Source organism: Pteropus medius, unplaced genomic scaffold (assembly GCF_902729225.1).
Source record: "Pteropus medius unplaced genomic scaffold, Ma_sr-lr_union100, whole genome shotgun sequence".
Classification (NCBI taxonomy): domain Eukaryota; kingdom Metazoa; phylum Chordata; class Mammalia; order Chiroptera; family Pteropodidae; genus Pteropus; species Pteropus medius.
The window spans coordinates 4,423,166-4,447,500 of NW_024346150.1; the positions used below are offsets into that span (position 1 = coordinate 4,423,166).

The following is a 24,335-nucleotide window of genomic DNA, read 5'->3' on the forward strand; positions in this document are numbered from 1 at the left end:
AGCCTTGCCACATAAGCTATGAAAAGAAAAGATGTCTCTGGCTGGCCATCCACCCCAAAGCAGCTGCTGGAGCTACACGTCCAGCTATGGAGGGGGAAGAAGAGGTGCTGGAGAAGTTCTGCCGGGGTTGGTTCTCCAGTGTGTCTGAATCAGGTATGGATACTGATTATCCTTCAGCCAGAGAAGTAACCAACCCTTGAGATACTGGGGAGAGGGGCAAAAAGCTGGGTCACCTGTAAATAAGGTCACTCCCAGAATCTGTACTCAGTAGTCATGCCTTGCTGAGATGGCAGACCCTAGACGAGCAACTAAGGCTATACAGCTTGACCTCCATGACTGGCTCCGCGATTGGTTTAAAAGGCTCTCAGTCCCAGATGTGCGGTGGCCGCCTGAGGCAGTGAGCGGTTGTGCCTAAATTGACAAGATATTTTCAGTTGCCCAGAACATTCCCCATTTTCTCTCATGCATAAATAGAGCAGGCATAAGCCCAGGATGATTATCAGGGAACAAAGGAGGAACATGGAGCAACCTGTGGCCTTCAAAATGCAACTCTGTGAGAGGAGGATCCATAGACTAATTGCTGTCCTCTGCCTGTCGAAGGCCCTCAGCCTCCAGAAATGCAGACTGTATCTTTGCAGGCACAAGAGCAGTGACCGCTCCCTCCACTTTCTCGCTTTCTTCTCCAGCTGACCACCTGCTTAGTTCTTGTCATATTTTCAGACTACCTCCCACTATCAGCACCAACACCTGAATGACTAACTATTAAATATCTTCCTCCAAATGGAGTTACTCTTTTTACACATACACGTTTATTAACAAAGGAAATTTGACCTCATAAGTGAACCCAAATGACCTTACCAATGAACACAAAACAATGTTATCGAATTTCAGCCAGCTCTTGCCCACCATAGGCTGTGGTCCTGAAGGCTGCACATGCTCTCTCTCGCTTTCTCTCTCTCTCCTAAAAAAAAGAAAAAGGCAGAGTTTGATCTTTGATTAACTAATAGGACTGAAACAGATGCCTAGAAAATTTGCAGCAGAAATAGGTCAGCACCTAGAGCCAGAATTAGCAATAAACCACCCCCCACCTCCAAGTGGTATCATGCAAACTCTGGCTCTCTCCATAGGACACTGAGGAGAAAGGTTTCCATTTTACTTCCCCCAGTGAGAAGAGGAAGAGGGAGCCACCAAAAAAAGGAAAGCAAAATGGAAGAGAAAGAGAGAAGAGAGAGAAACAGAATGAGTAAGACAGGATGATGGAAAGGAAGCACAGAACACTCGCTACTGCTCCCTCTAAGTCAGAAGCTGCAGTAAAATCATTCACTAGCAGGAACTTCCCTCTCATTGAAGCAAAAGGAAGTTTCAACCTTACGGAGCCTTCCTGTGTGCTAATTAGTGCAGAACTGACTACTGCGGAATCCCTTCAACAAAACCATTTGGACTCACAACTTAACCTGCAAAAAAAGATTTACTCTTAATTAAAAGCCAAGCTGACCTTTTGGAAGGCTTATTTCTGGAAGAAAAGAACTAGCTTTTTAAGATTAATAACTCTTAATAAGTTTCATGACCACAAGACCAATGGGCACACACAATTGAATATCTGATGGCATCTATGATAAGGATGTCAGACGAACCCATGTCACATCTTCCTGAGCTCAAAATGTGAAATAAAGAGATAGGAGATGGCTCTACAGAGGCCAACTCAATGGGCAGCCTCATTATAAAGAAGCTAACCGTTGGGGGAAGGGAATGGCAAGTATTTTTGTTCAAAGAACCCATAGGAAGGACTGTGTAATGCAAGATGTTGATGTGAGGAAGGAGTGGGGCTGACAGGGTAACCACAGTGTGACCCTGAGGATAGAGGGATATCAATAGCTCTTGGGATCTATTCCCACATATATGGGGTTCTGCACAGAACTTTCAGAGAAAAGATGGTTTAAACTTATGAAAATCAGAGTCTTGTCTTCACCTTTGAGATAGGCCTGGGAAAAGGCAGGAGAGAGAGGCAAAAATAGAAACATATATGCCTTAGAGATACAAATGGAATTCAGGGTTTCACATTCAGTGTATCTGACCAGAGGTCAAAAGGATTTGATTCTGCATCCTGCCCTTGAGAGTATTTGCTGTAGAATCAATTAACTTCTGTGGATTCAAGTCTTTGCTTGAGAGGGAGAACAATGCCCTTCCTCTGTAGAAGGATTTAGTTGTTTTCACACATGTGCTCACAATAACTCAGTCAGAGCAGATACCAGAGAGAGGTTGGTATCATTCTCCTCATTTTACCAATAAAGCCCCCTAAACACTTGACTCTAAATGGAAGTCAACATTCCAGTTCTGCTGCTTGCTGGCTGTGTGACCCTGGACAGATTACTTAACCTTTATGTGCCTCATCTTCTTCATCTGTTACACAAGAATAAGATAACACCTATTTCATAAGGTTAGAATAAAGATTAAATAAAGTAATATAAATAAAATGCTTAGAAGAGTCCTGGTACTCATAGCATTCTGACTGGACTATTGATATGTTGAAATGCTTTTCAATAGCAATCATCTTTCAAGTATTCCTGTTCATTTAGGTCTACTTCAAATTGCTAGTAAGTATACAAAATGATTACTTTCTTTAAAAAAATACAATTTAAACTGCTTTTTTTTAAAAAAAAAAAAAAGCACTTATACTTAATTAGCACTCAAAAAATGTCAGCTTTTCTTGAGTAAGGTATCTGACTTGGCATTCTAATTCTGGTCTTCTGACACCAAGATAGATAGCTCATTGGTTAAGAGCATGGGCTTTAAAGTCTAACAGACCAGCATGCAAACCCCATTTCTACAATCTAACTGTAAGACTCAGTTTCCTCATCTGGAAAATGAGTAAGTGATAATTGTACCTACTACATACAATTAATGAGATTATATGTGCAAAGAAAGACACATTCCCTACAGGATGCATGAAGTAAAACTGGATTAAAATGCTTTGAGAAATTCTTCCTCTCGATATTATTTATAGAACCCTTCCTAGTAACAATCAGTTAGCCAGAACTGAGCTAATATAACAAGCTTGATCTCAATCATGAATGTAACATGAAATTCTCCTTGGCAGTGATAAGCTCCTGGGAGAAAATGACACAGTGCAAGAGCTGACAGGGAAAATGGCTGATCAGCCACTTAAAACCCAGAATTTACAAGTCAGAAGGCACCCCAGAGGTCATCTCATTTAGCCCAGAGGTTTTATCAACCACTGAGTTGTGCATATACAGCATCAGTATGTTTATTTACAAACCTCTCTAACTACTTCTTCAACTAGAAATTATGAAAAGAAACAGAAACTTTCTCTACAACCGGCATGCCTCCTCCTGGCCCTATCATAAACTAAGTTACTGAAAGGAGAACCCTCTTCTCTCTCTATTACCCGCAAAACCCCAAGACAGAATTTTAGTTGCTGATATGTGCAAATAGCAGACATTAAGTGTCTAGGCTTGGGGTGGCGCTGTTCCTTCTCATAGACCTTAATAATTATTAATAAAAATCTGCACATTTTATTTATCTATAGTCATAGATACTATAGGCTCAAGTAAATTAAAAGCCTCGCTCCTCTCACACACAACGCTTAATTTATCCAATGATCGAATTCTAAGCAAGCTTGTACTTAAATACAGATTCCTGGAAGTTTAAATAGATTCTGTTAAATATTTGTTTCTGTGACCTGTTGATGGGCATTGAGAAGACTAAATACAAAAGAAGCTGTCTTCTTTTAAGTGGGAAAGGTATATTTTTATCATAGGATATGAAGGATGAGAATAGCTTTCAGGTTCCTTGCAGTGCTTCAAGCCGTGGCACAAATTTTCCAAGCGACACTCTCCCATGTTGGTTAGAGCTAGGTGATTATTTGCATCTAGTACTTCTGTTTGATGAGTCCTTCCTCTCCGCTCATATTCAAGGCTTCTAGGTGTTTTCTGTCCATCTTCATCATTGCAAAATAATATTTTGCTCTTGAAATCTAAGCGCTCTCTCCTCTAATATTTTATTAGAATTTCTTCTTGGTTTTAAAGAATTTTTGCACATTATTCATCCATTTTTACCTGCCTAAACCTTTTAAACCTTTCATTATAGAAATGAACATCCCTAAATACATAAAATTGCTTTAGGAGTAAATCTTCAAAGACTCATACAATTTTTATAAACACTTAAAAATATGTGATATCTCCTTAAGGATTCCTAATCTTAATTTTAAAATATTAAGAAAATGCTCAGCAATTATTACAGTTACTTTGAATAGTCATTACCTATCTCTCACTCATAATTTATAAATCAGTTGCGGTGTTTCCAAATGATCATCGGATACTCATACACACATTGGTTGGAGTGATTGTGTGAAATGAAACTCATATCCAGCTAAACTTTGGGGACTTTTTTTGTATATATGGGTTCACTAGGACAGAATTGGGACAGCCATGTGTAGGCTCTTGCATGAAGGTGAGAAAGAGTAAAGAAAAGAAAGATAACAGATTGATGATATTGCAAGAGAGAGACTAAAAAGATAAGTGGATGAGATATAGTTGGCACGTGGGCAGACAGGAGCAGGAGTGGACAGCGGAACACTAGAGGATGCTGGGAAAGCTGTTACTTCAAAAGCTAGAGTCAAATGCCTCCAGATATCACACTTGTAAAAGAGTCCATTGAAATAAGCATTCTGTAGGGAAACCGTAAGGTGAACTGGCACAGGAAGTCCTCACCCAAAGCTGGGGGGGGGAAACGACTTCAATTTTTTAATTCAAAATTTTTTTTAATTGATGAATGGAAAACAAAACAGATAAATAAAAATAATTTAACCACTCCTGTCACCCAGAGAAAATCACTTCTACTTTGGTTATAGGCAATATTAATATTTACCTCATTAGAAAGAATTCAGACAATTTTTCAGCTCTTCCCACTTTGAACACAAACTTAGTCCAGGAAATTACTTGATGCTACTCAACTTTGTTGGATGGGCAAAGAGCCAGCCCCCAGATGTCAAGACAAATATTGGGGCTTAGAGACTGAATGACTTAGAGGAGACAAATGATTTGAGCAGACACCTCGTCGAGGTTGCGAGAGGGAACATCTGCTGTCCTATTTGCAAAGGTGTTTGGTAATTAAGAAGACGGTGTAAATGCACAAATGGAGGGGCCTGTATTGAAATTCAGAGCATGAACACTGATGTCAGTGTTTTGTAGCTAATTAGATGGAGAGTATTACATTGTGTCTCTAATTTTACAGAATGAAAGCAGAATGTTCTTCTCCATTAGGGTTTACTCTCAATTTTCAAGCAGAGAGTGGCCTTGTTCCCATTCCTTGGACAACATAAGGTGCAAGAATAAAGCACAGTAACTAAGCCTCAGTTCCTTACATTAGCTAGCTCAAATTTTCAGGCTTACTAGTTTTAAATGACATAATAAAGTCACAACTCCTATGTAAAAATGTTGGTGCCTCAGGTTCCTATGCACTTGGCCAGAGAAAGTCCAGTTCTTTTACCAGCTTCCTGTTAATCAGTATTTATGAGACTCCCATGGAATCATTTCATGTGCCATGATGCTGTTTTCATGGCTTATTGCAGCCTCAGCCACTGGTGAGGCTCTGGCTGCTGCTGGTGGCTCCCCTGTAGTCTCTGGACTTGCTTCCAATTTCTAGCTGCTATTGTTTTCTGCTGTCCTGTTCTGAATTTCTCTCAGTGAATGCAAGCTTCAATGTTTAAAAGTTTTGTGGGGATTGGAGTTAATGGAGAGGAAATATATCCTCTTCTAAAGCCAGACAGCAGATATGGCTCTCTACAGTTCCCTGAAAGTCTCCTGTGGGGTCCCCTGTCTGTCTGATTCTTCACATTCCTCAAGTAGATAGTACTAGCTTACCTTTCTCCATAACAGGTATCCTTTTAGAGTCAAGGGCATAAACATCCACGAAAGCTCAAGAGAGGAGAACTTCCCCTCCTTACCTTACTCCAGCCTGAAACTTGCCTCCTGAGACCCTTTTCTGCTCCCAGATCCGGCTTCTTTACAAGAGTGGTTGACAATGGCCATGTCCAATCCCAGGAGGAGGAAACCCTCCTCTACACCCTACTCCCTCTGGCCTTCAATAGGACAATATATTTCCAGAAAATTGTATTCAGCTTTCTATAATACAATTGTAAGATCCTGGTCTGGTACAACCAAACCCAGGGCAGTTCCTCCTCTCAGCCTCTCCTCCAGAGTAAACCACCTTCCAGCTGTCTCAGCTCCTGACTCTTCTAAGCTTCGATTTTAATATTCACATATATACCTCTCAAGAACAAGCAACAAGTACAAAGCTATCAAAATTCTTACAAAGGAAAGTAATGTTTTTTGACACCAGCACCCAAAACAGCAACCAACTCGGCAGAGCAACATGTTAAAATACCCACCGCTCAGCTTCAGGGTCCCAACCTTCCAGTAAATTCTCTGTATTCACGTCTTCCACAAGGACAAAGCAAATGCTTTGCTTCTTGACCAAAGACTCACTGTGGTGGTTTTCCCAAATTATCAGGACAGACCACTTGACAGATATATTTAAGCCCTCATCCCTTGGAGAAGGAAAATTGCACTTTGGATGCTTCAAATGGTTAGGATTTTGTGTCCATTGTTGTTTTAATTATCAATCGCCTAATGATATATAAAGTTGAGTATCTTTTCATAAGCTTATTTTCCACCTATATTTCTTCTTTGGTGGGATGTCTGCTCAGGTTATTTGCCTATTTTTTAATTGGGTTGTTCTTTTTCTTATTATTGAATCATCAGAGTTCTTTGTATATTTTGGATAACAGTCTATCAAATATGTCTTTTGCAAGTATTTTCTCCCATTCTGTGCTTGTCTTTTCATTCTCTTCAGTGTTTTTTGCAGAAGTTTTCAATTTTAATGAAATCCAGTTTATCAATTATTTCTTTCATGGATCTTGTCTCTGACGTGTTATTTTAAAAGTTATCACCATGCCCAAGATTTTCTCTGATGTCATCTTCTACAGGTTTTATAGTTTTGTATTTTACATTTACATCTTTAATTAATTTTAAGTCAATTTTTATGAAGGGTGTTATGTTTGTGTCTAAATTCGTATTTTTACATGTGGATGTCCAGTTGTTTCAGCACTAGTTGTTGAAAAATGTTCTTTGCTCCATTGTATTGCCTTTGGTTCTTTGTAAAAGATCAGTTGACTATATTTATTTGAGTCTTTCTGGGCTCTCTTTCCTGTTCTACTGATGTATTTGTTAATACCACACTATCTTGATTACCATAGCTTTGCAGTAAGTCTTGAAGTTGGGTAGTGTCAGTCACCTGATTTTGTTCTTGTCCTTTCCTATTATTGAGTTGGTTATTCAGGTTCTTTTGTTTCTCCACATAAGCTTTAGAGTCAGTTTGTCTACATGTACAAAATAACTTCTGGTATTTTCACTGAGATTGCATTGAATCTATAAAGTTAGTAAGAACTGACATCCTTTACAATGCTCTCTTCTTATCTATAAGAATATAGATATCACTCCATTTATTCAGTTCTTTGATTTCCTTGATCAGAGTTTCATAGTTTTCTTCATATAGGTCTTGTACATATTTTGTTAAATTTATACCTAATTATTTCATCTTTGAGGGTGCTAATGCAAATGTATTGTGTTTTGAATTTCAAATTCCACTTGTTCATTGTTGGTATATAGGAAAGTGATTGATTTTTATATATTAAACTTGTATCCTACAACCTTGCCATAATCATTTATTAGCTCCACAAGTTTTTTTGTTGATTCTTTCAAATTTCTACATAGACAAATGATGTCATCCACAAAGACCTTATGTCTTCTTTCCCAAATGTATACCTTCTATTTCCTTTTGTGTTTTATTGCGTAATCTAGAACTTCCACTAAGATGCTGAAACAGAGTGGTGAGAGAGAACATTCTATTGATACGATCATGTGATTATTCTTTTTTAACCTGTTGATTAAATGATTTTTGAAAGTTGAACCAGCTTTGCATACTTGTAATAAATCCCATTTAGTTATAGTATTTATAAATCTTTTTCTACATTGCTGGATTCTATTTGCTAACATTTTGTTGAGGACTTTTATATCTGTGTTCAGGAGAATTGTTGGTCTGTAGTTTTCTTTTCTTGTAATGTCTTTGTCTGGTTTTGGAATAGAATGAGTTAGGAAGTATTCTCTCTGCTTCTGTCTTCTGGACAAGATTGTAGAGAATCGGTATAATTTCTTCCTTAAATATTTGATAAAATTCACTAATGAATCCATCTGGGCCTGGTGCTATTTTGGGAAAGTTACTAATTATTGATTCAATTTCTTTAATGGATATAGGCCTATGTATATTTTCTATTTCTTGTATGGTTTGTCAGATTGTGTATTTTAAAAAATTGGTCCCCTTCATCTAGGCTATTGAATTTTGGGGCATAGTGTTGTCATAATATTACATTATTAACTTTTTATGTCTGTGGGATTCATAGTGATGTCTTTTTCATTTCTGATATTAGTTATCTGGGTCATCTCTCTTTTTTCCTTAATTAGCTTGGCTAGAGGTTATTAATTTTATTGATATTTTCAGAGAATCAGCTTTTGATTTTGTTGAGCTTCCCTGCTGATTTCCTGTTTTCAATTTCATTGATTTCTGCCCTAAATTTATTTATTTCCTTCTGCTTACTTTGGATTTAACTTGCTCTTTTTTTTCCTAGTTTCCTAAAATGGAAGCTTAGAGTATTGATTTTAGATCTTTCTTCTTTTCTAATATATGTAATTAATGTTATAAATTTCCCTCTAAGCACTGCTTTTACATCCTACAAATTTTGATAAGTTGTATTTTCACTTAGTTCAAAGTATTTTTAAATTTCTCTCAAGATTTCTTCTTTGACCTATATGTACTTAGAAGTGAGTTTAGTCTTTAAAAATTGGAATTTTCCAACTGTCTTTCTGCTGTTGATTCCTATTTTAATTCCATTGTGGTCTGAAAACAGATATTGTATGATTTCCATTTTCTCTAGTTTGTTATGGTGTGTTTTAAGGCCCAGAATGTAGTCTATCTTGGTGGATGTTCCATGTGAGCTTGAGAAAAATGTGTATTCTGCTGTCATTGGATTAAGGAGTCTACAGAAGTCAATTATATCCAGTAGATGTATGGTAATGTTGAGTTATTATGTCCTTACTGATATTCTGTCTGCTGGATCTGTCCATTTCTGATAGAGAGATGTCGAAGTCTCCAACTATGATAGCAGATTCATCTATTTCTCCTTGCATTTCTATCACTTTTTGCCTCGTGTATTTTGACACTTCATTGTTAGGCACATACACATAAGAATTGTGTCTACTTGAAAAATTGACACCTTTATCTGTATGTAATGCCCCTCTTTATCCTTTATAACTTTCCTTGCTGTGAAGTCTGCTCTGCACAAAGCCTACTGGAGCCTAATTCCAGTAGGTTAGGCTCCAGTAAACAGTTTCAGTTGAAGGCAGAACTTGGTAAGAAGAACAGAATGCTGGGGAGTATTTGAAATTGGCTACTTTCTCCCTTCCCTGTCAGAAGGCTGAGAGAATTTTCCTTTAATTTTCATGTAAGAACCTGATAGAGGTTCCATAGGTAAAACTCACAAAAGTGTGAGCTCCACTACCCTCGAATTTTTATCTCTTAAATTTGTCCACACTAAGCCTCAGGCAATTGATCAATGAGTGTTCAAGTTTTCATACCCTGGTACTGGTTCCCACAGAGGTGGATTTCTACTCTGATAAGATGTGATTTTTCTGTATCTGCCTGTTTGTCTGTCCAATTTGGGGAGTAGCAATTTTCTTTGTAATCTCACTTCTCTGATGGATCTAAGAATTGTCGATTTTACTCTTTGTTCAGCTTTTTGCTTGTTGTTAGGATGAAGTGACAACTTTTAACCTCCTTACATGCCAGACTAGAAACCAGAAGTCCTCCTGCATTAGCTCTAAAGCAGCGGTCCCCAGTCTTTTTGGCACCAGGGACCAGTGCCCCTATGAGAATTTAATGCCTGATGATCTGAGGTGGAGCTAAGGTGGTGATGCTAGTGCTGGGGAGAGGTTGCAAATACAAATGAAGCTTCATTTGCTTGCTCACTGCTCACCTCCTGCTGTGCTGCCCAGTTCTTAACAGACCACAGACTGGTACCAGTCAGCAATGTGGGGGTTGGGGAACTCTGCTCTAAAGCATCAGTTTCCCTGCTTCAACTCTTATGTCTCATCTTTGGACAATACTGCACATTGTATTTCTGAGAGACTATTTCTCTGGGGTTTGTGCCCCAAACTTTCTCATTCACAGAGTTTTATGAACCCTGGTACTGTGATATTTACAGTTCTTCATTTCTTTAACTCAGATGATTCATCTTGTGTGGTCATAATCAACTAGTGGAAAGGGGCCCAAGATCAGTAGGGGTTAGCAGTATCTTTAGATTAGAGCTATCTCTCTGGAATGAGACTGCCTTTTGTCACTCATGAAAGAGTTCAACACATTCTCTATTGCCTATTCCCACAGAGGGTCTCAAGTTGGTCTGCAAACACTGGTGCGATCACCATTTTTGTTTACTGAGACCAAAGAAGATTAAGGGACTCCATTCTAATCCCATAGGGTTATAGCCTCCTATATATGTACACACATACAGGTATATTCCTTAGACTCTGCTTTCAGTCTATCCTCTGTAATCAATAGAAGACTTAGGAAAGAGACAAAATATTTAAGTTCCAAGTATACGCTTCATCCAGCAATCCATACAATTCAAGGCTTTCATTTTGACATTCACTCATTCAATCATTCACTTACTAATTCACTTAGCCAATCATTCATTCACTCTTTATTTATATTCATCCTATTTCATTTATTCAATAAATTATTCATTCATTTCTTCAACCATTTAACCTATCATTTAATGAATCATTCACAAAATCACTTAATTACATGCATCATTCCACTGAAAACATAATTTGATCATTTATACTATGATTCACACAGTCACTAGTACTTCCTGTGATCCATAGTTTTGATTTTGACATTCAATAATTCATTTATTAATTTACTCGATTATTCAGTCATTCATTCAATCATATTTATTCATTCTATTGTAATCACTATCTATCTGGTCATTCATTCAGTGTTTACTAGATACCAGCACTGGACCAAGAACTGCAGATTCAAAGATGAAAAGGCTGGATGACTCATGTCTCCCCTTTGCATAAAGGCAGCCACTTCTTCCTTTACTGTAAAAAGGTAGGACTAGAGTTCTGGAGGGAAGGTTAGAGCTAGGCACACTTCTTTACAGTGCCATGATTCACAGTCATAAAGGCCTAACCTGGCATTTTTATCACTATTCCAACACAGTCTTGGGGTTCACAGTTTCTGGAGGATGCCAAGATGGAGTCACACTCTACCTGACTATTGGCACAGTCTTAAATGAAAGTTAACCTTAGCTTTGGCAGGGCTCCCAAAAATTTGTTTCTTAGCTAGTTCTTGATGATGCCAACCTACATGTCCATAGCTTTAACATAGTCTTATGTCCCCATGAAACTGAGGCTTCCTCTCAGACTTTGCCCCTCTACAAAGCAGCCATACACAGTTGCCAGTCATCACAAAGAAAAATATGGTACTCTGTGATGCACTGGAATGAGGAAAAAAAGCCCTGTTTGACACTCACACAATGAAAAACAGGAGAGACTTCACTGGAAGGATCCTATAAACACCATGACTTATGACCACTAATGGTCCATGATGTTATTCTACTTCTCTCCAGTCTATTCTGATGAGGATTGACAAGTGCAGAAACCAGTTTGTAGAGAGGAGAGGGACTTGTTTTTTTCATGTGCTGTTTGATAAGCACATCCAAGGATACTGTGACTCTGCTCTGTAAAAGGCAGGAGTTTACTCACATGGATGGGATCAGTCTGAGACACCCTCAATGAAGTAGACATTGGTGAAATTATTTTTTTCTTCCAATCTGTATATTGGAAGAAGTTTATCATGTATTCACTCACACATTCATCGAGCGCTGTGCTAGTCACTAGAAATAGAAAGATGGAGCAGGTAGCTCCTTCACTGCCTCAGGTAGCTCAGAATCTAGTGAAGAGACAGACAGGTAAATAATAAACCCAAATAATAGAAGCGTCACACCAAGTCTAGGAAACAGACACAGGTATGTTTATATTGGCTTCTTCTAATTTGGAGACCATGTGTAGAGATTATCTACAGGGTCCTACCATCTACTGAGAATCTATTATATACCAAGCTCTGTAGTAAGTGTTTATATGCCCTATCCTATTTCATTCTTTCGACAATTATACAAGATAATTATTACTATGATTATTTTTCTTTTCCATAGGAAGAAACTGAAACTTCAGAGAGGATCATGTGACTTGTCCAAAGCTAAATATTTAGAAATTAGTGGAGTTAGAATTTGCAGTAAGGAAGATCAGTTAAGAAACTTTTGTAGTTATACAAGCAAAATAATTATAGTGGCCCACACTTTCTCCAATGATTCTACCTGCTTCCCCAGGCAGTGTATGGTGCCTGTGTTATCCAGATACTACTCTACCACTGAAAAACTATGAACATTTTTGGCTCTCCAGACTTACTGACCTTGACTCTAGAACGATCAACTTGAAACTTTTTCTAAATCTTCAAGTTCAGTATCCACCTAGAAAAAAGAAAAAGGTACCTAATCCTCATTTTGGCTTTTCCATCAACTTCTCGTTCCATAAAGATCCAACTATGCCTGCAGGACATTAGAGAAATTGCTAATAAAAATATCTAGGAAACTTGGAACAGAAGTTTAATATTCCATGTGGCACTTCAGAGCCATTCTATTCACTACACAGCCATGTTTATTTAAATTTGTCAATATCTCCCTGACCAATGGGCTTAGAGCAGAGTTCCCTGAGTACACTTATTTGTTGCCTCTGGATCAAAACTCCCACTATTGACCCCTCTCGGACTTTCCATTTGATTCAATCTTTCCATTGTACTGATGAGCTTGAGCTAATGCCTCACCCAACCTCTCTTTCCTTGGACTTCTCTTTTTTTATCCGTCTTCACTCTCTGTGGACCATCCAGTCTCATATATGTCTACATGTGCTGACAATTCCCACATTTGTAACGACAGTTGGAAACTTCCTGCCTCATATCTCCAGCTACCTACTCATCATTTTCAGCTAGATGTCTAATAAACATCCTAAATTTGCCAGGTCCAGAATTGAGCTCTTGATCTTATTTTTTTCAATTTCTTTGGCTTTATCAAGACGTAATTCACATAACACATAATTCACCTATATCATGTCTACAACTCAATGCCTTTTAGTATATTCACAGAGTTGTACAGCCATCACCTCAATTAATTCTAGAACACAATTTCATCACCCCAAAAAGAAACCCCATACTCATTAGCTGCCACCCCTTACTCCTCCAGCCCTATGCAACCAGTAACCTACTATCTGTCCTTATAGATTTGCCTATTCTAAACAATTCTTATAAATGGAATCATACAGTATTTCATGACTAGCTTTTTTCACTTAACATAATGTTTTCAAGGTTCATTCATGCTGTAACATGTATCAGTATTATATTGCTTTTTATGGCTGACTAATATTCCATTTCGACGAACATACCATAATTTATCTGTTCATCATGATAGATATTTGAGTTGTTTCCACTTTTTGGCTATTATGAATAATGTTACTATGAACATTTATATAGAAGTTTTCATGCAGACATATGGTCTAATTTCTCCTGGGTTTAAAACTAAAAGTAGAATTGCTAGGTCACATTGTAACTCTATGTTTAAACTGCCAGACTGTGTTCTAAAGCAGCTGAACTAATTTTACATTCACACCAGCAACTGTATGAGGCTTCCAATTTCTCCGCATTCTCGCCAGCACTTATTATCATCTGCTTTTTTTTATTGTAGCCATTCTTGTGGGTGTGAGGGGGTACTTCATTGTGGTTTTGATTAGCAGTTCTTTGATGATCAAAGATATTAAGCATCTTTCTCCGTGTTTAGTGGCCATTTGTATATCTTCTTTGGAGAAATATCTGTTCAAATCCTTTGCCTACTTTTTTAATTGGGCTATTTGTCTTTTATTATTGAGTTGTATGAGTTCTTTGCATATTCTAGATACGAGTTTCTTATCAGATATATGATTTGCAAACATTTTCTCTCATTTTGTAGTTTGTCTTTTCACTTTCTAAATATGTTCTTTGAAACACAAAAGTTCTAATTTTGATGAAGTCTAATTTATCTATTTTTCCTTTTATTGCTTGTGTTTTTGATGTCATATCTAAGAAATCATCCAAGGCCACAAAGATTTATCCTTATGATTTTGAATTCTTGATCTTACTCATAAGAAAGCATAGTCATCATGGTTACATATCACAGTTGACAGCATCTTCATTCTTGCAGGTGTCCAGGCCTAGACTTGGAGTTATCTTTGACTCTTCTTTATCTCCCTTCTCTTCAGTGCTTTAGCATTTCCTGTCACCTCTAACTCCAAATACTTCCAGGACCTGACCAGTTTTCATCCCTGCCACTGCTTCTACCTGGTTCGAGCCTCCATCATCTTGCACTTAATTATCAGAAAAGACTTCTCACTGGTCTCTCTTCTGTAGTTTAGGCTCAACACAGCAGTTGAAATGATCTGTTTAAAATGTCAGCAGGTCATGTGATTCCTCTGCTTTAAATCCTTCAATGGCGTTCCATCTCACTCAGAGTAAGAGCTATAGTCCTTGCAATGACCTAAAAGGCCCTGTTCTATTTCTGATCTCCATTCCTATTCACCATATGCTTAGGCCACACAGGGTGGCTTGTTTGGCTAGAACACATCAGGCAAACTCCTACCTCAGGGTCTTTGCACTTGCTAGAACTTTTGACTTGAATACTAACCTCCAAATAATATTTAGTTTACTCCATGTCATTCAAGTATCACCTTCTAATGAAGACTTTAATGGCCATTCTACTTGAAATTGCAACTGAATAACCTCCTTTCCTTTTTACTTTTTTCTCTATAGCATTTATTACAATCTGATACCCTTTATTTTAGGTTTAGCAAAATTGAGTGGAATGCAGAGTTTCCATATACCCCCTGACCCCACACCATTCAGCCTCTTCCACTTCAACATCTTCGTTATGAACTTATTCTGTGCCCCCTCTCCCCGCAAAAAATTTATACGTTGAAGCCGTAATCCCCACGCACCTCAGAATGTGACTGTATTTGGAGGTAGGACCTTGACAGAGGGCATATGAGTAGGTCCTAACCCAGTATTACTGATATGCCTATAAGAAGAGGAAATTTGGACACACAAAGAGATACCATGAGTGCATATGCACAGAGAAAAGACCATGCGAGGATAGAGAGAGAAAGTGGCCATCAGCAAGCCAAGAAGAGGCCTCAGGAGGAATCAACCCTGCTGATGCCATGATTTTGAACTTCAGCGTCCAGAACTGAGAAAATTAATTTCTGTTGTTTAAGCCACCCAATTTGTGGTATTTCATTATAGCAGCCCTAACAAACTAAAACAATCCTGCACCAAAGTGGTACATTTACAATTAGATTATAACCAATGAACCTACACTGACACATCATTATCACCCAAAGTGCATACATTACATTCAGGTTCACTCTTGGTGTTGTACTTTCTATGGGTTTAGAGAAATGAATTCACCATAATAGTATACTATTCTGTACCCTAACGGACTATTCAAATAGTCCAAAACTGGAAACAATCTACATGTTTATGAACAAAAGAAGAGATAAATTGTAGTATATTCTTACGATGGAGTATATCTCAGCAATAGAAGAGAACAAACTATTGATCCATGCAGCGACAGGAATCTCAAAAACATGCCCAGTGAAAGAAGCCAGACCTATGAGAATGCACAGTGTGTGATTCCATTCATGTAAAGCATAAAAGTAGGCAAAACTAGTCTCTGGTGATAACAATCCAAACAGTGGTTACTCTCTGGAGAGGGCATGGATTGGGACAGGAAATGAAGGGACTTTCTGGGGTAATGGAAATGTATAGTATGTTCCACACCTTGGTCGGGATGGTAGTTACATGGGACTATACATTTGTCAAAACTCAGCAAACCGTATACTTAAAATCTGCACATACTAGTGCATGTAAAAATTATAACTTGATTTAAAAAATAAGAATATTAAAGAAGGAAAAAGAATCCCTATTAAGGTGAAAAGAAGGGCAATGGTTCCTGGTTTCTGTGATAACATTAAGCTCTATATTTGGTCTATGTGTTTAAATGAATTTCTATTACCCTGGGATTATTGAAAGTAATCATCAGCCAGAAGACAGTGAAAGGAAAAAGAGACAGATCTTCCAGAAATCATTATCCCCATGATTTTTTTAAAGCACATTTTTCAGTCATTATCTTGAGAGAAAACAGCAGCTGGGTCTCTTAACAAAGAGGTTTAATAGGCTACTAGAAAAAAAGAGGAGAAATTGAGGCAAACAATGCCTGTTTCAGTGCCAGCCGCACAAAACCAAGCCTGGTAAGGTGAAGCTCATGGCTCCTCTCCGCCACTAGCATCATTAGAGACATAACACAATAATGAAGGGCCCTCCAATTATTGCCGTGATTTGAGGCATATTGTTCAAAACATTCTAAAACCTGAAATTGCAGCAGCAAATGCATTGATGGTCCTCACCCTCATCTGTAAAAATAGATGTAAATGCAAAAAGAAAGAAGATCTGAGGCTCTTTGGGTCCCCATGTGCATTGTCAATCCACTATCCCTTGCCTTTTTTTTTACCTTCCTTGCCAATTTCAAATCCATCTGGGTTTGAGCAGCTGGTTTCAAAGTTTCTGTCTGACCTCCAACTCAGTTTATTCATCTCTTACCTTTTCAGTTTTGCACAAAATTAGCAAAACACAAGTAATAGACGATTTGTAAAGACATCACGCAAAGTTCTGAACAGCAAAAACAACGGAGGCTTGGGTTTTGTTTAGCAGGTTTCTCTCCTTGCTGCAGACCACACACATATGCTGTTTAATTGCAAAATTCAGATGTTGGATGGTGAGGGGTTGGGGAGAGTCCCATAACAAAGGAACACTGAGATGCCTTCTAAATTCTACTTAGACTAAATTAACTACATGGGCAACAATACAGGTACTGCTTTTTTTCTTAAACATATATATTAGCAGAGATGCAGGCTAAATAAATACTGTTTAGTGAGAAATGAATTATGTAAATGTAATTTATAGCATTAATTTGGGATTGTAAATTTAATCCACTCAGACGTGGAAAGGTTTCGTGCAATGAATATTTCTGAGGTTGTTTAATATGTTAAAATAAATATTGAGCAGCTGACAGAAAAACATGTCCTCCGCATCACAAAAGCTATTTTGAGACAATAAATTAAGGGCCTGCTGAATATTTACAATCATGAGGTTTTAACTCTTGGGTAAATTGTCCTAAAATATTCAAGCAGCAGGCAGATTTGGGTGACAGCGGTTTAAAAATGTGTATGCCAGGAGAATATTTGAGGTAAATAAGTGCTACAGTATGAGATGGGGGGCAGGGAAAGGTGAGGAGAGGTACTTTTTGTAAAATAGGTCTATTTAATGGCACCTGGAAAGCTGCAAGAAACATAAATATTTGGGGAGCTTTATGCTACCCCAAAGCCCTTGCCATTCACCATTCACCCTGGTGAAGCATTTACAATGATGGCTCAAACATTAAAGGGCAAAAGAAATGAGTGATTTAGAAGTATTTTATTTAAGAGTGTAAAGTCGAGACTTTAAACAAGGTAGTTTAAAAAATAATTGGAGTGTGGGACAAAAATTACTCATTTCACTCTTTTGGGAAAAAGAGAACCTGGCGGTCTTGTATAACAGATTACTAGCTGGAAGACTTGGAGGAGGTCATTAGTATCTGCTGGTTACGTTTAACATGTGACTACCATCCCTGAAAGGCCTTTTCTGTGTCATCAGGTGGGATTATAGGCATGAGAGCAGGTCTGAGACTCTCCTATCTTTACTATTAAGATTTGTCGTTTTTCATTTGGGAAGTGATTATCACATCTCTGATTGATAATATCAAGCCAGAAAGTTCCCTGAGGACAAAAATGAAGCCCCTGTGAACAGTTTCTACTTTTAGTTTTCTTCTTCCTCTGGGTCTCTGCAACAGTTTCCACAGCCCTCCCCGGAGCACTGATTGCACACTTATCAAAAGAAGTAGAAATTGTGTCTTGTCTTCCTCATCCCCCACCCTCTAACTCAGTCTTACAGCAGGTCAGCCTGGCTCCTGGCCAGCACTGGTGAATTAAGTTCAATCTGCCCTCCCCATCTCCATGCTCAGGACTGGTTTATCCCCCATAGCATTGATTCTCAAATGCTTTTGACCTCTAGGACCTAAAGAGAAGGGGAGGGAAGACCTGTCTGTTCTTTGGCAGGTGTCTACTGGGAGTGCAGAACTTTGCGCTGCAACCTTTGGCCTTGTTTGCAAAGATACAGCAAGTGTAAAAGGAGCAAGAATAGATGCAGAGGCCCAGAATGGACTCCCAGGCCCAGGGTATTGGCATGTTTTGACAGAGAAATACTTCTAAAAGTGCACATCACAACTGGATAAGCTATTTGATTAATCTTCCTAGGATGAGTGCAAACCAGGAAAAGTAGACATGAAAAGACAATATGCTGATAAAGATCAAAATCTTCCTAAAGCAAATGTTAGCTTTTCAAGCATCAAATCTATTACATGCTGAAACTGAAGATTTCTTTGGAAGTAATGCCATCTTGAAATTATAATAGGATTAAATGGAAAAACATGATTTGGTATAAAAGTCCTCTCCATATATAGGGCTTTTTAGGGACATGTAATGCATAAAAACGAAGCAGTTTTATTGCCAAAGCAATGTCACAGACTGCCCTTAAGTAGGGTTCCCTTGGGCTATGACAATATGATTTCAATAGGATTAGAAATCATAAATGGTACTGGGTCTCAGGGTGTGCTGCACTGTCCAATATAGTAGCCTTAGCCACATGTGGCTATTAAAATTAAAAGTAAAGTAAAGTAAAAATTCAGTTCTTCAGTTGCATTAGTCATGTTTCAAATGATCAACAGTGATGTGTTGCAAGTGGCTGCTTTATTTAACAGCACAGAGAATATTTCCATCACCATAGAAAGTTCTATTGGACAGTGCTGGCCTATAGTTAACACAAAATGACAACATTATATACCAAAGTATTAAGTACTTAGTATTCAGAGCTTTGAGAAAAGTTTATTAGGCATCAAAGAGATTTTAGAGACAATATTAAATAAATTAAACATGAGTGATAAAGATTAGGTTTACCTTCAGATACACTATACTTACGGGTAACCATAAGTTTTTTAAAGTAGCTAACATAAAAATAACCTTTTTTAAATATGAAAAAACAAGGAATATAGTTGAGTTGACTTCCTCTAGTTTTTATTGGGTAACACCTCGGTATTTGCAAAGTGTTTTGTGGTCACGTACACAGGCATTCATCTGTCCCTCAGGGTCACTGTGTGTGATTGTTCAGGTTGTGCATCGAACAATTCTAGAGGCATCATTCACATGCTGCAGTGTGAACTCTAGAATAATGCAGAAAATAAACTGCAGCCTGGATCCCCTCACTTTCTAATTTAGGACAATACTCGATATCTAATTTCGAACATTGCGCAACGTCGAACTTTTCTAAATTCAAAGATTCCTTTCAACGACATTACCTTCGTTTCTGAAATAGGGAATCAAGTGAGAATTAACATCAGAGTCAAGCTCACCACAAGCCCAGCTGCTTTGCTAAAATAGGGGACATTAAGATACTGACAGCACTGGGGAGGACTTGCATGCGTGAGCTTCTTTTCAGACACACAGACATACATGTTCAGGGGGAAGAAAAGATCAGCTAAACATTTTCCCTCAATTTGAATATTGAGGTCTGGAAATATTGTAAATCTGCCTTTGTCCTGGGTATCTAAGGGGAGACAATGTGCAGATGAAAATGCTTCCAGCCTTTTATATGTGCACATTTGTGTGTGTTTGGAAGACAATACTGCAAATAATCATATAAATAATAGAGTAGTACAATGTGTCTCCCAAAGAACTCAGGAGCTGGAGAAGGCATTATCTCATTCAGGCTGACAGCTGCCTTGCTGATGATGCAAGAGCATAGAAACCTCCACTGACCTTTCACGTGCTTTAGCCACCAAAGGAAGGGAATGAATTTAAATTATCCACAAAGGCTATCAGCCCAGGGCCTGAAATATAATACTGGGAGTTGAAGTGGCAAAGCTCTTGAAAGCTGGACTTGTGCCCAGCCTCTAATGACACTAGTTATGAGGGGGCAAGACCCATTACCAGGTAGTTTGGCCGTGAGTACTGAGAGACTGGTCAGAAACCACTGTGGCAGCATCTTGGAGTCTGGGAGAGCTGGCTGAGAATGGACAGGCAGAGCAGGTAGGGACTGTACAGCAGGGAGATAAATGCCTCAGGCCACTGACAGAGCTGCCTAGCTACAGACCTCTCCTCTGGTCCCAGAGTATGACTTAAACCAGGGCTTTTGGATTCCCAGTCCCATTCTCACTGCTCTCTCGTGACTTGAGTCGCCAGCCTTGAAATGCCACAGAGCAGGTGGCACACAAACGTTATAAGGCTCTACCTCTCAGCCAGGCTGCTGATCACTAAGAGATGGCCTGCCCAGATCCCATCACCTGTGTCACCACCTGCAAACAGGCCTGGCATCCAACACCCATATGTGCATTCATTTGCCTTAGTACCTTCACCGGCTCTGAGAACCTGCCTTGCCACCTAACAGCAGGCCAGAAGTGCCATAGAACTAACACCCATGGGAGCAGCCCTCCACCAATTATCAACACCCAGCTTTGGGCACATGGTGTTTCCCCACTGCCTTCAGCTCCACAGTTTCCCACATCTCGAAAACACACCATGTACTGATTGCCTTCCCTTCCCCGTTTCACTTTCCCATGCCCCTGCCTGTATTTCCTTCAGCATCTTATATCAGGATCTGCTTCTAGTGGCCCCAAATTAAGATAATGCCCAGCAAAAAAAAAAAAAAATCTTCAAAGCAACAGATACCGCTGCCAGGATCTACTTGCTGCTCCTTCAATCCCACAGGGGCAGAGACCTACTAGCTGGCCCCTGTGGGCCCAGAGCTGTCCACAGTCTCCTACCGGGCAGTAAAGGTAAGAAGTAGGATCAGGATCCAGGTACCTTCTGCCCTGACCTCTGCCTGGTCCCTGACTGTTTATAGAGTGGAAGCTCTCCAACCTACCTCAGTGCCAGGTCCTCTATGAAAGGCAGCCTAGGACCAAGGAACAAACCCTTACCTGCTGCCAAGTAACTTGACTTTGGGGCCTTAGTTCCACAACTCTCAAATGAAAGGTAATATTATCAGATACCATGTGTCACCTCCCCTGTGAAGCTTTCCTTGGTGGAGAGAATGTAGAGAATTGCTTAGGTTGAAGTTGCTATGCCCTGATTGTCTACTCCCAACCTGGCTGCACCGTGGCCAGCTGGGCCACCTTGGACAGGTACTTAACCCTTTTATGCCTGAAGCTGCTCATCTGGAAAATGGGGGGAATCTTGGTTCCTAGGCCATAGGGTTACTAAGGAGAAATTAAGTCACTTAGCACAGTGCCCGGCATAAACTCTCAATATATTTTAGCTAGTATTATTGTTAATGTTTTTATTCTACTCCCTCAGATATGGTTAGTTGTATCCTCTGAGTTTCCATGACTTTCTGATAACAACACTGCTCTAGAGCTAATTACCTGGTTGTAATTATTTATTTTCATCCTTCTCCTCTGAGCGAGTGAGAGTATCATTCATCTTCAGGTCCTCAGTGCCTGACCCAATGCTTAACTCAACTCAGTACAATGTAATGGGATAATGTTTTTGAAAATTATTAGGGCAATTTTCTCTTTTGCTTGACCTCTACCATAACTGGGCCTGAATTGTCCATCTGCATGGGAGAGAATTAGGATTTGTTACAGAAGTAAAGAACAGTTTCTGGTAGGCAAATTAGGATTAGGCAGCAGATAATAGCCATATAAACTGGGCTGTCTCCTCTAGCGAGGATTTTCCAAAATTCTTTATGTCCTAACTTTCATATACCGAGAGCGGAGTGTGGGGCACCCAGCTCAGGGAGTTTTCCTGCGTGTAGAGAAGACACCCTTTCCACCTATGATAGCAAAGCCACAACCCTTGTTGCTTGATAGGAGAGGAAGGATATGACATAGGGTCAGGGATGATCATCAAAATATGTAATACGTCACGGACCAATCAGAACAGATCCCGGCGATGCACATCCATGATGGCAGTACTGGTATGAAGCAGGCCAATGTAAGCCAGCCATAGGGGCTACAAAAGAAAAGCCTGCCCAGACATTAGAGGAAAAAAGACCACAGACAGGCAGACACATCCAGTGATCACACGTGTTCTGCTTTTTCTCTCTATGGGAAGTTACATTAATAAGTGATACTAACTCTTTGGCCGGAAGGGAATTTGGGGTGCAGGTGGCAGGGGAGAGGAGTGTCTGTTGCTCACACTCTGCGGAACGAGGTTGCCTCCTGGGCTGCCCCTGTAGCAACCAGGCCTCGGTCACATCAACTGAGTGGTGCAGGATGGCCAGGCAGAGGAAGACCACAACACTCTGCTGAATGGATACATGACCTCTAAGACCACGTCCGGCTCTTATGTTTAAGTTTTATTACATCTGTTTCATCTTGTGACAACTCTGCAGCCCTTTGGATCTTGTGGTTACCTCTCATAGTCTTGGCACCATGCAATAAAAACCCTGCCCCAAATCCTCCCTAATCCCAGCTGGATGACATCTTTAACTGCAACCAGCTATCAAAATGAGCCTATAAAGCGGTGCTGGGTGCCCCCGAGACCACTCTCTTGTTTGATGATTCACCAGGAGGACCCACAGGATTCAGCAAATTGTCACACTCGTGGCTATGATTTATTATAGCAAGAGGATACAGGTAAATTCTGCAGAGAAAAGACGTGTGGGGTAAAGTCTGGAAAAAACACAAGCTTCTAAGAATCCTCCCCCAGGCAAATCACTCAGAACATGCCTCTTTCTTCCAAAGTGTTGTCTACCAAGGAAGGTCGCCACAAGAGACTCAGTGCCAGGGTCTTAATGGGGCTGGTCACATAGGCACTCTCTGTCTAGCAAGTACCAAAACCCTAGACTCTCAGGAGAGAGGCGTTCAGCATCAACACATTGTTTGCACAGACAGTTTATGTTGAGTGAGCTGCTCTTATCAGTTTGGGGAATGAGAGAAATTCTCTCAAAATCCAAGTCTCTAGACACCGGCCAAGGGCCAAACTTGCAAGCAGGCCTTTCTAAGGAGAGGCATCTCAGGCCTGCTGTTAGTCTTTTTTTGCACAGAAGTTTATTGGTTAAAAAGTACAGATAGTTCAACAGTGTCCTCTTTCTCACTTTCTCCTCCATTAAGCAGGCAAGGAAAAATCTGGGCTTTGATAACCCACATCATTATTTATAATGTGATCATCTCATAATAAAAATAACTTGTATTTTATTGGACTTCCTAATATTCACGTGCCATGTTATAGCTGTAACAAGAGAAGGAAGATGGGGTAGGGCCCCACCCACATGCCCTTGGCCTTCCCCAGAGCTCACTTTAAATTTCTGAATGTGCCATCAGCTTTCTGGGTCTCTGCACCACAGTACTATGTGAATCTGCTCAGTAGATTAGAGGTGTCTGATATCACCTGAGAGTCAGTGTTCCAGGAGTGGCCTTCAACTAGCAGGGGACAGGAATTGGTGGTTTAATCCCCCAGTTTCCCTTTTTTTAGTGAGACAGTTCTGAGGTGTGCCAGACAGTCTCTCAGAGGTCCACCCAGAACTGAGCCCCAGTTAGGTTATGTGCTATTGATGCACCCTCCGTTAGTGTTCCTCCTATTCCTGTTTCACCTCCCTACACCCTCACCTATTTCCTTAAAACATAACTGCTTATACTCTCCATGTTAGAGACATAGTTGAGGAAAAAAAATCCAGCATCTCTCAACGTCAAATCCAAGAACTTGTCCCATGTAATCAATTGAAAACCATTTCACTTAAAAGATTTCCCCTAAATATTTTCAAATATATTCCACCTATCTTTTTTTTTCCAGACTTTACTCTCAGATGTCTGCATTTCAGTTTCTGGTATATGCTCATGAACAGGTACACTGCCCTTGCAGTTAAGCATGTGCGTTTTGGAATCAGAGATCCCAGGTTGAAATCCTACATCCTCCCCTATAGAATGCCTTTGGAATTTAGAGGCATTGTCTGAGAAGGAGCAATTAGCAGAG

The 24,335-nt window shown here is 39.5% G+C and overlaps 1 protein-coding gene across 9 annotated transcripts in view; it reads right to left on the reverse strand.

Annotated features, from left to right (window-relative positions):
- The window catches only part of RMI1 (RecQ mediated genome instability 1), a 226,723-nt gene that overhangs the window by 83,955 nt on the left and 118,433 nt on the right, over positions 1-24,335 (reverse strand). For all 9 annotated transcript variants that reach the window (XR_005655580.1, XR_005655581.1, XR_005655573.1 and 6 more), the window contains one exon: positions 859-961. The gene's annotated coding sequence lies outside the window, so the exon portion shown is untranslated. The remainder of the gene's footprint in view (positions 1-858; positions 962-24,335) is intronic.